Source organism: Gorilla gorilla, chromosome 4 (assembly GCF_029281585.2).
Source record: "Gorilla gorilla gorilla isolate KB3781 chromosome 4, NHGRI_mGorGor1-v2.1_pri, whole genome shotgun sequence".
NCBI classification, from domain to species: domain Eukaryota; kingdom Metazoa; phylum Chordata; class Mammalia; order Primates; family Hominidae; genus Gorilla; species Gorilla gorilla.
The window spans coordinates 22924014-22938894 of NC_073228.2; the positions used below are offsets into that span (position 1 = coordinate 22924014).

The 14881-nt window shown below is 37.2% G+C and overlaps 1 protein-coding gene across 11 annotated transcripts in view; it reads left to right on the forward strand.

Annotated features, from left to right (window-relative positions):
- The window catches only part of ABCA9 (ATP binding cassette subfamily A member 9), a 103573-nt gene that overhangs the window by 11127 nt on the left and 77565 nt on the right, over nucleotides 1-14881 (forward strand). For 6 of the 11 annotated variants that reach the window (XR_010133733.1, XM_063706133.1, XM_063706139.1 and 3 more), the window contains exons 2-4: nucleotides 5220-5347; nucleotides 5509-5735; nucleotides 6190-6474. The gene's annotated coding sequence lies outside the window, so the exon portion shown is untranslated. Of the gene's footprint in view, nucleotides 1-5219; nucleotides 5348-5508; nucleotides 5736-6025; nucleotides 6475-9485; nucleotides 9700-14881 lie in introns of those variants that run through there. The other 5 variants (XM_063706134.1, XM_063706141.1, XM_063706136.1 and 2 more) reach the window with 4 other exon arrangements.

The following is a 14881-nucleotide window of genomic DNA, read 5'->3' on the forward strand; positions in this document are numbered from 1 at the left end:
CGAGAGATCCTCCCACCTTGGCCTCACAAAGTACTGGGATTACAGGGCACAATGACTTTCTTTTATAAATTCAAAGTTGAAGAATATAAATTTAAAAAATATTAAATCATATTTAATTATATATTAAGAAAATTTCCATTCATACAAAAATAGCAAAAATATTACAAAATTTTGCATTAAATATGTCAATTCTTTTTTTATTGCTATTTTTGTATTGGTGCTAGTGTCTTAGCTATGAGTAACTCAGTTTATTCCATAAGTACGGCTTTTCTCTTGTACATTTAAAGCATTTTTCTGTCAAGTCTTTAAGTCACTCACTATTTATCAGTTTCAATAGCTATCGATGCCTTTCCTGATCCATCAATGATTTTAATTAATGATAAATAACTTCTAAAAATATGTTGTTTTGAGCCGTCAGTTCAGAGATAAACCTTACAAATTTTCCTTTAGTTTCAAGGAGCATTTCTTAAGGCAGCAGGTCTTATGAGTTCCTGACATGTCTAAGGCAATCTTCCACTCTCCTTGATACCTATTTCAAGACTCCTCACAGTATCCTCAAGTGCCCAGCACATCTGTTGGTTTGTTCTTAGAATTTGCTTCCTACTTCACAGAAAAATAACTTAACCCTGAGGACGGAAATCTTTACTTCGTGTTGTCACATTTTTTAATCCTCTCAGCTTTCACTGGCACTTCCTTTTTTTCTTGTGACAGAGAAAAAAAAAAAAAACCTGTCCCATCTGATCCAATACCGTCTTACCCAGCCCCTCCAAAAAAGCAGCACTCCACCTGTTACTGTGTTTCTCCTGCGTTTCTCCTGCGTGTTCAGCGTTCTCCTCTTCACTTTCCCTTTTTAAATGTTGTCTTTAAAAAACAAAATAACAACCTTTTATTGACAAAAACAACTCACTTAAACTACCACCCAACCTACAACCTTTCTTTTATAACTAAGCTTCTTGAAAAAAAAAGATACTTTTTTTCTTTTGTTTTCCTACCTCACATTCAACTTTATACATTTAAAACTTAAAATGTATGTATTGAGCAACCTTCATGTTCCAGGCTCTGTGAGGTACACAGCGGTGATGATTTTGTACCCTTCAGTTGTTTACAATCTATGGTGTGGGAGAAATGAGTATATTTAGCCTAAAAGACAGTGAGGTACATAGTATAATAGCAATAACCACAGCGTGCTATGGGGCCACCTGGAAGGGGCATGGAACCCATATGCAATGAGGGCAAGGGTATCAGTTCGTTCTCACATTGCTAGTAAAGACATATTTGAGACTGGGTAATTTATAAGGAAAAGAGGTTTAATTGATTCACAGTTCATGGTGGCTGGGGAGGCCTCAGGAAACTTACAATCATGGCAGAAGGGGAGGCAAACACGTCCTTCTTCACAGGGTGGCAGGAAAGAGAAGTGCCGAGCAAAAGGGGGAAAAGCCTCTTATAAAACCATCAGATCTTACGAGAACTCACTCTCTATCACAAGAACAGCCTGAGGGTAACTGCCCTCATGATTCAATTACCTCCCACGAGGTCCCTCCCACGACACATGGGGATTATGGGAACTATAATTTAAGACGAGATTTGCCGGGGGGACATGGCCAAACTGTATCAGCAAGGAAGGCACCTTGTGGGAGGAGAGATCAGAGCTGAAACCTGAAGGAAAAGTAGGAGCTGAGCAGATAGTTGTAGTCACCAGAGAAGTCCCCTTGTGAACCGGAGTTAGTTACAGGAGAGCAAAGAGAGGTAAATGAGAACATGATGTACTTATTAAAAAAGAAAATCATGTAGAAGTGTCTGGCTTGAGTTGGAGGAAGGAGACAAGGCAAGGGAAGAGTGGAAAGAGAAGAAAGGACCAGATAATTAAAAAAAAAATTCTTGCACATTTGCAAAGAGATCAGGACATAGTCAAGGCAGTAGTGGGAATGATATCATAAAAATTCTATGTCAGAAAGATTGTTTATATGTGATGTGGAAATAGATTGCTTTCCCATTTCAAGATGGTAGATAAGCAAAGGATAGACACAAGGACAACATTGCTCAATATCTAATAAACTTCCAAGAGAAAAGAATAGAGAGACTAGAAGGAAAGCAATATTTGATGAAGGTATTAGTTAAAATTTTCCCAGAACTTAAAAAGGAGACACAAGTTCTTTGATTGCAAGTGAACACAAAGTGCCATGTAGGACAAAACCCAAAAATCAATACCTGAGCACACTGTCGTGAAATTCCCTACACTTGTGGTTAAAGAGAAAACCCTAAGATGTCTTCGCAAGAAAAACAAAAAAACCTCAAACTTACGAGTACCAAAAGCACTTTATCATCATATCTGGATGAGAAAGCAGTAACATGCTATTTTTAAAGTGAGAAATATAAGACATTTTCAGTCAGAGCTATAAACAAAAACAGAAAACAACAATGGAATGACAGAGTAACAAAAATACAGATGGAGAAAATGAACAGATTTGTTATAGTAAAAAAAATTTACAAATGGCCAAAAAGTATATTAAAATATGCTTGACACCACTAAGAAATATAAGTTATCAAGGTGGTACTATTTTTTATTAATCAGACTGGTAAAATTTACAAACACCTATAATGTCTAGTTTTGACACAGCTGTGGAGAGTATAGTCTCTAGCATTTGGTGAGTCATCCCTCATTGCAAGCTACTGCACTCAATACTTTACATATGTTATTTCCTTTAATCCCTACCATCTTCCCTCCACCCCAAATCTAAATTTATAAATTCTAAAACACCCTTGTTAGATACTATTGTGTCCTCTGGATCTCACAGATGAGAAAACTAAAGCTTCCTGGGTAAATCATTGGGGCTCCAAGGTAAGTTACTTGCCTTGCATTGCAATTAGTAAGGAGTAGAGCTAATGTTTTAAGTTCAAATATGCTAACGGGTGTATCCTATAAGGAGCAGGAAGATGGGGGAGAAAGATGTATAAAGACGTAGGCTGATTTTTTATATTGCCAGAGTAATGTAGATCCTGATATGTTTGTTAACATTTGAGGGTTATCACTAGTAGAACAAAATACTGATCCAGAACTTTATAGATGATAGTTGGGGAAAAAGGAAAAGGGGAACCTGAAAAAAGGAACAGAGAAAACACAATCACTATAGAAATGGATAAATGGGAAATAACAGGAAAGCGTAATTTAAAGAGACCATAAAATAAGATGACTGGAAGAAAAGGATTGGGTAACCAAAGGACTTACATCCCCTTCCCTGCCCTGCCCATGGATAGTAGAAGATTTGCAGATAAGGTAAAAAGAGAAATGCAGTTATACTACTTCAACAGGCATCCTTTAGGCATGTAATAAAAGTTTGTCAAAATATATCTGAGAAATGCAAATTGCAAATAAAAGTGGAGGGTAGGAATATATCACACAAAGGATATTTCAAGGCAAAAAAAGCACAAAACAAGACCAAGTAGAATTTATTACATTTTTAAGAAACAAAGAGGGCCAGGCGCTGTGGCTCACGCCTGTAATCCCAACACTTTGGGAGGCTGAGGCGGGTGGATCACGCGGTCAGGAGATCGAGACCATCCTGGCTAACATGGTGAAACCCTGTCTCTACTAAAAATACAAAAAATTAGCTGGGCATCGTGGCGGGCACCTGTAGTCCCAGCTACTTGGGAGGCTGAGGCACGAGAATGGCATGAACCCGGGAGGCAGAGCTTGCAGTGAGCAGAGATCACGTCACAAAAAAAAAAAAAAGAAAAAAAAAACACACACACACACACAAAACAAAACAAAAAAACAAAGAGAAATGTTTGGAGGATATCTGACAAAACTCACATGCAGGCAGTGCAGCCAGATCTGAGAAAGAATAAAAGCAAGAAGATAAAAGCCCCTGGGAAACAAGCAGACATTCTCAGTCTTTCTTTATCAGGCAGCTGGACCACTTCATCCTTCTCTCTTTACAGATCAGGTTTTTCTGTTTTTGCACAGTGTTGAGAAGGGCTGCACACAGGTCTTGGGGTGACAAGTGCTCCTTACAAATAGCCAGCAAAGATTCCAAGAAGAATGTTGTAGTCTGGTGCAAAACACATCACATGAAATTTATAAGGTTTCTGGCACTGGAGAATACTGCCGCAAAATAAATGAAGCAAAAGGCAAGGAAAATTGTAAAATATGTGCACATAAAGTAAGAATAATGGAATAAACAGAGATATATGCAAATGAGACAGCGTAGCATTTGTAATTTGAGCTCATAGCCTCTACAGATGGTCTGAGTTTTAACTCAGTTTCCGCTACTCACCATCTGTGTGAATTTGGGCAAGTTACGTAACTCCCTGGGCCTCAGCTTTCCGGTCCATAAAATGGGGTGATTAGAATAATGCCTACCTCATGGGATTATTATGTGGATTAAATGTTTTAATATTTAAATATGTCTTAGACACAATAAATGCTATATGTAGTTGCTAAAAAAGTGTACATTATGATATAAAATCAGTGCCATTTCATTTTTGAACTCCCATGGGATTGTTTTTGAATTGGTAAACTGATTCAAAAACTTCTTTATAAGAGTAAATACGTCGGGCGCAGTGGCTCCCGCCTGTAATCCCAGCACATTGTGGGGCCAAGGTGGGTGCATCATTTGAGGTCAGGAGTTCCAGACCAGCTTGACCAAAATGGTGAAACCCCTTCTCTACTAAAAACACACAAAAATTAGCTGGCCGTGGTGGCAGGTGCCTGTAGTCCCAGCTACTGTGGAGGCTGAGGCAGGAGAATCATTTGAACCTGGGAGGCAGAAGTTCCATTGAGCCGAGATTGTGCCACTGCACTCCAGCCTGGGCGACAGAGGGAAACTCCGTCTCAAAAAAAAAAAATATTAAATATTGTTTAATCTAGAAAATATTAAAAAGAAGATCAATGAGAGGGAGCTTGCTCTGTTATAGTGCCACAGAGATTACAGTGTGGTACACTGAAGGAAACATTGAAAACAGAATTTAGAACCGAAAGTCAAAATCAACTAGGGCCAGAACTCATAAGCTCTAACCTAGGTACAAAGTTCTTCTAGGAAACAAGTTACTGAAAAAAAAATTCCTAAATTATATTGTCTGTGCACAAAATGTTGGCGATGTTATTAAATGTATTGAATGTGATAATTTTGTATTTTCTGCAGAAAATACAACCAACCAACCTATAACATTTTCTGTAGACATATGGAAACAATCAGAAGTCTTTTTTTTTTTTTTTTAAGTTTGACAGTCTCATGGATTCAGGAGTTCAGCCTACTTCCACAGACTGCTTGCTGAGCAACTTCTGGATCGCATATAATTAGAAAAAGGATAAATATAATTGAATCAATATTGAGAGAATGGGAAATGGGTAAGGAAGATTTCATTTGGTTATCATGGTCCATGAGACACAGATAAGAGGCTGATTTAAGAATTGCATGCATTTATTGTTTCCCTTTCAGCTGTATGTTCAGGAAGAAGTTACAGTACTGAAGAATTAATGATAGTGGTCCTTTCCCCCCTCTTCTTCAGCCAAAGATAAACTCCATGAATTATAAGAATTTTGGAACAGTCTTTTCTTCTACTTACACAAGATGCTCAAAAATAGACAGAATGGCATCTATTACCAGTTAAAAATGTTTCTCTAACAATACTGGAAAGCAGGACATACTAAAATTCAGTAGTTACTGGTGGAGAAAATAGTTTGTTTCATGGGAACCGCTGCAGAAATGACAAGCCTGGAGGCTTTGGGAGCACAGGTAATTGTTATGTGAGATTTCTCTAAAGATTCTGCTCGCTTCAGTACCATGAAAGATGCTACAATTAGTATGCACAAAATGAAACTGAGATGCAGATGGAAACTCAGAGTTTCTTTTGTTACCCTGAAGAAAATTACATTGCTTTATTGCCGTATTTCTGGACTCAGGTTTTAAGAATCTGTTGAAGGTTTTAAATAGTTTCTAACCCAATTTGTATGTATTTACTTGTCACTTAAAAAAAAAAAATATATATATATATATATATATAACATATATATTTATGTATTTTCCACTTTGTTCTGCTCTACTCTTCTCTGGATTGGCTTCTTACTTATCTTTGTTTAAATCATTGTGTTGGGGTCAACTCTCCCATTAGGGCCTTGTATGAAAAGACCGATTGAGAAAGGCTAGATTCTCCTTGGTTTGATAGTTCCTAATGTTTTGATATGTCCAGCCAACCATCTGCAACTACAAACTCCCTGCTGAGTAACTAGCAGGAAACAAAGAAATGGAAAACAGCAAAGAAATCACCACGTGAGCAGAAGATATTTTGGCAGGCTAGCTGAACTGAGACCAAATTCTCCTTGGAAATCAGTATAAAAGAGAACTATTCACAATGAATATGAAATTAAAAGCATGATGTAGTAGTGACCCAAAAGGAATGTGAATTCTCCTCCAGAACATGCAGAGACCCACGGATGAACTGTGTTTCTAGATTTTTCCTCCAGCTTTCCTGAGAGTAAGTTAACCTCTAAAATTGTGGTTATTTTGCGTATAGAAATATAACATAAGACTATAAATAGGAATGCCAGACATTTAGGTAGAAACCATTAAAAGCAGTAAGTTATTAACGAGTCATTTTGACTTTTTAAATCATCTATTTTATTTTGTATGACTAAATAACCAAATGAAGAACTAAGAATTTAAATTTTTACCCCGTAACTAAAACATTTTTGGACAAATAGCATACATTATCTAACAGGCTATTGAATAAATCAAAAGAAATGTCACGTTATGTTGCCTCTTTACAAGTATGAACTATTTCCAAATTTATTTGAATTACTTACTCTTCTTTGTTTGTTTTTAATTTTACTGCCAGAGGAATTGTAAGCATTTCAGGATGCACAATTTTCTGAGTTTTGAATTGTTTTTAAATGGCTTGAGAATATTTTCATCAAGAAAACTTAAGGAAAGATTTTTATTGATCTTGTTTATTATAGTAACTATTTTAAAATTTTGATCTAATTTGTTGCCCAGTGCAACAAATTAGAAAAATTTGTTCTGTGAATAACAGGAATTTTATCTGACTGGGAAATGATTGGCTTTTTATAACCAATTTATTATTTTTAAATTATACAATTTCTTATTCAGAACAATTTAAGCTAATTAGATGTTTTATATTATTACGGTGGGTAGTATATTTTTTCTCTGATATTTACACTAAGATGTTCAGTGGGGGAGAAAATCAGTCTTAACGCTCAGAGATAAATAACCACATTCATGACAATGAGATTATGTAATTGTTTTTTATTCACAAATATTTTCTGGCACACACATTAATTCACAGAAAGAACAGTAGTCACGTGGGCACAATATTTAACCCTTTCAGATACTGAGGTTTATCACCGCTTGATTTCTTAGTTGGAAATGTTGCAGTTTGGTTTCAGGCAGGATTTCCAGGCTATCACAGCCTGCTCCAATGGCATGATTATTAGGATCTCATCTGCATCACTGGTGAATTTCTTTGGTCACTTCTGGATAGTTTTTAAACATAAGTCCATGCCCTTCTTTGTTCTGCTGATGAGGCACGTCATAAAATAAATGTCCAGCAATGTCTTCCCGTCTTGTTCTCAGGCCTCAGGCTCTCGGACTCCTTCCCCCAACCCTGCCCCCATGTTAACTTTCTATTGCTGCTGTAAAAAAAAAAAAAACGACCACAAACTTAATGGTTTAGAACAAAACAGAGTTATCATCTTACAGCTCTGGGGGTTAGAAGTGTGATGCGGTTCTCACTCGGCTAACATCAAGGGGTTGGCTAGGCTGTGTCTCTTTCTGGAGGCTGTAGGGGAGAATCTGTTTTCTTACCCTGTGTAGCTTCTAGAGGTTTCTTGCATTCTTTGGTTCATGGTCTTCCTCGTCCATCTTCAAAGCCAGTAGCAGCAGAACGAACCCTTCTTCTACTGCCTCACTCTGATCTCGTCTGCCTTCCTGTTTTACTTTTTAGCACCCTTGTGATTACACTGGGTCTACCCAGATAATCCAGGATGATCTCCCTATTTCAAAGTCAGCTGATTAGCAACCTTAATTCCATCTACTGCCTTAATTCCCCTTTGTCATGTACTGTAACATATTCACAAATTCCAGGATTAGAACGGGACCATTATTCTGCCAATCACATTTCTCTTCAACTATGCCTTGTGATATGGTTCGGCTCTGTCCGCACTCCAATCTCATCTTGAATTATAGTCCCCATAATCCCTATCTGTCATGGGAGGGACCCAGGGGGAGGTAATGGAATTATTGGGGCAGGTCTTTCCTGGGCTGTTCTCATGATAGTATTCGAGTCTCACGAGATCTGATGGTTTTATAAAGGGGAGTTCCCCTACCCAAGCTCTCTTGCCTGGCACCATATAAGACGTGACTTTGCTCCTTATTTGCCTTCAGCCATGATTGTGTGGCCTCCCCAGTCATGTAGAACTGTGAGTCAGTTAAATCTCTTTCCTTTATGAATTACTCAGTCTCAGGTATGTCTTTTTTTTTTTTTTTTTGAGACAGTCTCACACTGTCACCTAGGCTGGAGTGCAGTGGCGCAATCTCGGCTCACTGCAACCTCTGCCTCCCGGGTTCAAGCGGTTCTCCTGCCTCAGCCTCCCAAGTAGCTGGGATTACGGGCACTTGCCACCACACCCAGCTAATTTTTTGTATTTTTAGTGGAGATGGGGTTTCACCATGTTGGCCAGGCTGGTCTCGAACTCCTGACCTTGTGATTCACCTGCCTCAGCCTCCCAAAGTGCTGGGATTACAGGCATGAGCCACCGTGCCCGGCCTCAGGTAAGTCTTTATTAGCAGTGTGAGAACAGACTAATACACCTTGCCCTTCAGACTTCAGTAGCAGCACAGTATTCCCTGCAATAGACCATGGATAGGCTCCATCTCTGGTACTACCCCCTTGAGGCTGACTTGAATAAATCGTCTTCCCACTTGAGCTGTCTCTTGAATACCAGAAGGGGTCAGCATATTCATGGCTTTGCTCCTGCCATGAATATGGCAGGATGAACCATGAACCTAGGATCCAGGAGCACCCTCATTAATAAAACCATTGAAGGGGCAATAGCAACCTTATGATTGCCACTCCTGTTCAACATGGCACCAAAAGAGGATACCATTACTGTGAAAACACAGGCCTTATTAGTCAACTGGCCTTGTGCTCCACTATACCAAGACTTGAACTACTACCTTTGAATCATTTCCTGGGTGAGTTTCCCATTCTAGAATGTTGGGTTTGTTAGCTAAGATTAGGTCTTACGTTTTCTTTATCAGTTAAAATAGTTCATGGTCACTAAAGCTCTACAACTTTCAGACCATCGTTGTTATTCTGCCTTATATATGACACCATTATGTAAAATGGTGTCATATTTGCATTTAACCTATGTATATTCTCCTGTGTACTTTAAATCATCTCTAGCTTACTTACAATACCTAATGCAATGTAAATTCTATGTAAATAATTGTTATACTTTATTGTTTCAGGAATAATGACAAGAAAAAAAAAGCTTCTACATGTTCAGTACAAACCCAGCCATCCTTTTTTTCTGAGCATTATCTACCGCCAGTTGGTCGAATCCACAAGTGCAGAACCCACAAATACAAATGGTTGACTATAGTTTTTGAGCTGTGCTAACATGAAAGAGTATAAATAATTACATTGTACCCGCACTACCAAACTGAAACTGTCATATCTGAAGTAAGTTACCTTCATTATGTTGTAGTAGGTCAGTTAATGGCTTTTGGACAGACATGTCCTGAATTCTTTGTTTGTTCTCTGCAAACAATTCTATAAAGACTTCCTAAAGCCTAGGCCCATGTTGTAGAAAGTGAAAGTCTGGCTGACTGGTGGATCTGTGTGCAAGCCTGAAGGCCACTCTCTGTCTCTCTTTCACTCTTGTAAGCCTAGGCCCTTATGTGGGTTACCCTCAAGGCCAAGGCTGAGCCCATAAGCAGGCAGGCATGGGTGATTGTCTCTCATTGAAAATAGCAGAGCAACATTGGTGCCTACAAATGATTATCCCTATATTGATTTCAATAATACAATAGTAGAATGAGGTATCTGTTTAAGTACCTTCAAGGACAATTTTATGTGATTTGTTTATCTCTATTTGGCTGATTCATTCTCCCTAACTCCACCTCCCACCTATCCACATACGTATAGGGAGGTTATAGCCATCATAGATGTGAAGATTAGTTTGGGTGCTCTTTTCTATCAACAGTAAAAGCGGGACATCTACTTTGCAAGAATAAAGTTTGTCTATAATACACCAAACCTATTCCTTGACTCAACAGTCCATTCCACAATAATTACATTTTTATGCCCATACCATCTCCCCAAAATGCATTTTCACACCATTGAACACTAGTTAAAACTATGAGTTCCAAGTCTTCCAACCTCTTGGGATGTTTCATAGGAAAATCTCTATTGACCAAGTGACATAGATCTGGCTTTTATTTCTGTGCCTCTTCATCACCATATATTTAACTATTCCAAAATAGTTATTACCACCATCACTCTACTCTAGTTCGTTCTGCTCATTATCTCTTACACAGTATATCCTATCTAATTAGGCTTCACCTTATGAAGTAGGCTTTTGTAAATATCCCAGGGGATGAAGGACGAGGAGTTGAAAGATACAGAACAAAGATTCAGAATTTTATTTCATTTTCTGCTTCTAGCATCTGGAAGAGATTGTAGAGTGCTGAAACAATTTCTTCCTTAACAGTCTGATAGAATTTCCCAGTGAACCCATTCACTGGGGAACCACCAGTGATGCTTTCTGTTTTGAAGATTATTGATTATTAAATCAGTTTCTTTGACAGATAAAGGCTAATTCAGATTGTTTATTCTTGTGTGAGTTTTGACAGATTGTCTCTTTGAAGGAACTGATTCATTTCATCTAGGCTATCAAATTTGTAAGCATAGGGTTGTTCATAATATTCTTTGATTGTCCTCTTAATGTCTATGAGATCTGTAGTGATGCCCCCTCTTTCATTTCTAATATTAGCAACTTGTGTTCTCTCCCTCTTTTTTCTTAGTTAGTCTTGGTAGAGGCCTATTGATTTTATTGATCTCAGAGAACCAGCTTTTGGTTTTACTGATTTTTCTCTATTGATTTCCTGTTTTCAGTTTCATTGATTTCTATCATAATTTTTACTATTTCTTTTATTTTGCTTTCTTTGGATTTAATTTGCTTTTCTTTTTCTGATTTCCTAAGGTGTAAGCTTAGATTGTTTACTTTAGATCTTTCTTCTTTACTAATGTATGCATTGGATGCTGTAAATTTCTCTCTAAGCAAAGCTTTCACTGTATGCCACAAATTTTGATAAGCTGTGTTTTCATTTTTATTTAGTTCAAAATAAGTTTTAATTTGTCATTAGATTTTTTTCTTTGACTTTTATGTTATTTAGAAGTGTGTTTAACCTCCATGTATTTGGGGGATTTTCCAGTTATCTTTCTATTACTGATTTCTAGTGTAATTCTACCATGGCCTGAGAGCATGCATTGTATGATTTCTATTCCTTTAAATTTTCTAAGGTGTGTTTTATGGCCCAAAATTGGTCTATCTTGGTGAGCGTTCCATGTGAGCATGAGAAGGATGAATTTCCTGCTGTTATTGAGTGAAATCGTGTGTAGAAATGTTCATTTTACCCAATCGGTTGATTATATTGTTGAGTTCAACTCTGATTTTATTTATTTTCTGCCTGCTGGATCTGTCCATTTCTGCCAAGAGAGGTGATGAAGTCTCCAACTATAAGAGTGGATTCATCTGTTTCTCTTTGCAGTTCTCTCAGTATTTTGACACTGTTGTTAGCACACACATGTTAAAGATTGCTATGACTTCTTGGAAAATTGACCCCTTTAACTTTATGTAACTTCTCTCTTTATCCCTGATAATTTTCCTTCTTTGGAATGAAAAGTCTGTTCTGTTTTAGAAGTCTACTCCATCTGAAATTAATATAGTTATTCCAGCTTTCTTCCGATTATTGTTAGCATGGTCCATCTATATTTATCCCTCTACTTTTAATCTATATGTGTCTTTATATTTAAAGTTGGTTTCATGTAGACAACATGTAATTACATCTTTTTTGTCATCTACTCTGACAATCTCTGTCTTTTAATTGGTGCATTTAGACCTTTGATGATCAAAGTGATTATTGACATATTGGATTAGTATCTACCAAATTTGTTACCATTTTCTATTTATTGCCCTTGTTCTAGTCTTCAATTCTATTTTTGGTCTACATTTTTTTCTGCCTTTTGTGGTTTTAATTGAGAATTTAATATAATTTCATTTTTCCTTTTTTCTTAGATTATCATTCATTTAGACTCATTTTTTTTTGTTTTTTGTTTTTACTTTCTTTCATGGATTTTCCAAAAGAAAAGAAAATTAAATCCTTAGAGTTTGCAGTATATATTTACAATTAATCCAAGTCAACTTTTGAATAACTCTATACCACTTAATTGGTAGTGTATCTTATAATAACAAAATAACCCCAATTCCTCCTCCCTCCTGTCCCTCATATCATTACTGTCATTCATTTCACTTACAGATAAGCATACAGGAACATTATATATGAATGTAATACATATATTGTATATATGGCATTATATACATATATAAACATAAGTATACACAATTGAATACATTGCTATTATTTTCTATTATGTTTCAAATCAATTAAAAATAAGAAAAAGTTTTTATTGTACCTTCACTTATTCTTTCTTTCTCTCATGCTTTTTCTTTATGTAAATCTGAATTTTTTTTTTTTTTTTTGAGAGAGGGTCTCACTCTTTGCCCAGGCTGGAGTGCGGGGTCACCATCACAGCTCACTGCAGCCTCCACCTCTCAGGCCCAAGTGATCCTTTCTACCTCAGCCTCCTTAGTAGCTGGGGCCTCAGGCATAAGCCATCATGCCTCACTAATTTAAATAATTTTGTTTTTGTAGAGACAGGGTCTCCCTGTGTTTCCCAGGCTGGTCTTGAACTTCTGGGCTCAAGCCATTCTCTTACCTTAGCCTCCCAAAGTGCTGTAATTGCAGGCATGAGCCACTGTGCCCAGGCTTATATATAAATTTGTGACATATCATTTTACTTCTTTTGAAATATCTTCTTTTCATATTTTTGCAAGGCAGGTCTACTGGCAACAAATTCTCTCATTTTTTGTTTGTCTGAGAAAGTACTTCTCTTTCATCTTTTGAGGTTAATATCACAGAGTACATTCTACTAAGGGTAGAATGCTAAGTTGGTGGGTTTGTTCTCTGAGCACATTAAATACTTTATTCTCTTCTTGTTTCCATAATTTCTGAAGAAAAGTTAGATAAAATTCTTATTTTTGCTCCTCTATAGAAAAGATGTTTTCTTCCTCTGGCTTCTTTAAGATTTTTTTCTTTATCTTTGATTTTCTGTAGTTTGAAAATGATATTCCTTGGTGTAGTTGTTTGAGCAAATATTCTGCTTGGTGTTCTCTGACCTTCCTGAATCTAAGGTTGGGTGTCTAGCCGTTATCTGGGGAAATTCTCAGTATTACTGTTTAAAGTATTTCTTCTGTTCCTTTCTTTCTTTCTTTTTGGTATTCCCATTAGGCATATGTTACACATTTTCAATTGTCCCATAGTTCTTAAATATTCTGCTCTGTTTTTTCTTCAGTCTTTTTTTGTTTTCTTTTCGAAAAGGTTTGGATTCTTTTCTCAGCTGTGTGTAGTCTACTAATAAGCTCATCAAAGATCAAAGGCATTCTTCATTTCTGATAGTATTTTTTAATATTAGGCATTTATTTTTGGTTCTCTCTTAGAAGTTTTATCTCCTTTCTTACCTTGCCCATCTATTCCTGCATGATGCAACATTATAAGAAATATATATTTTGTCTCTGCCCCCTAGTTTTGGCACAAAACTTCTAAAACCCTTGTAATTTCCTGAGTCATAGGGGTGATGGGAATAGCGTTAGTTATAATATTTGGTCCCTGTTCCTGACACAGAGCTTCTAAGAACAGGAATCTCTGAAGTGAAATGAGTATCTTCGTGTTAATGAGATATCTGATGGCTGAAATCCCCTAGATTGCTTCAGGATAGGACTGGTTGCCAGGGAATCACCCATGTGATTAGAAGGTTTCAGCCCCATCCCCAGATGTCCAGGGAGAGGAGAGGAGATTGAGTTCGAGTTAATCTCCAATGGCCAATGATTTTATTAATCATGCCCATGTAAAGAAGTCTCCACAAAAGCCCTAACTGAAGGAGTTTGGGGAACTTCTGGTTTGGTGAACATCTCAAGGTGCTGGGAATGTGGTGCACCCAGAGAGTTAATGGAAGCTCGGTGTCCTGTCCTGCACACTGTGCCATATGGCAGAAAATATGTATATCATATTTTCTATTTGGCTGTTCCTGAGTTTTATCCTTTGTAATAAACTGGTAATTGCAATTAGTCTGTTTTTCTGAGTTCTGTGAGCTACTGTAGCAAATTATCAAACCCAAGGAGCGGGTTATGGGAACCCCTAATATATAGCCAGTCAGTCAGAAGTACAAAAGACCCAGGCTTGTGACTGGCATCTGAAGTGGGAGGCAGTCTTTTGGGACTGAGTCCTTAATCTGTGGGATCTGCTGTAACTCCAAGTAGACAGTGTCAGAATTGAAGTCAATTGAATTTTAGGTCACCCAGTTGGTGTCCACAGAGAACTGGAGAATTTCTTGGTGGGGAAAACCCAAGCATTTGTTATCAGAAGTGTTTTATACAGAGAAACAGGTGTGGACTTTTTTTTCTCCCACGTTACATATTGTCTACTTTATCCATTGAAGCCCTTAGTATTTTAATCATAGTTGATTCAAATTCCTAGTCTAATAATTGCAACATTTCTGCCACATCTGAGTCTGATTCTGATAC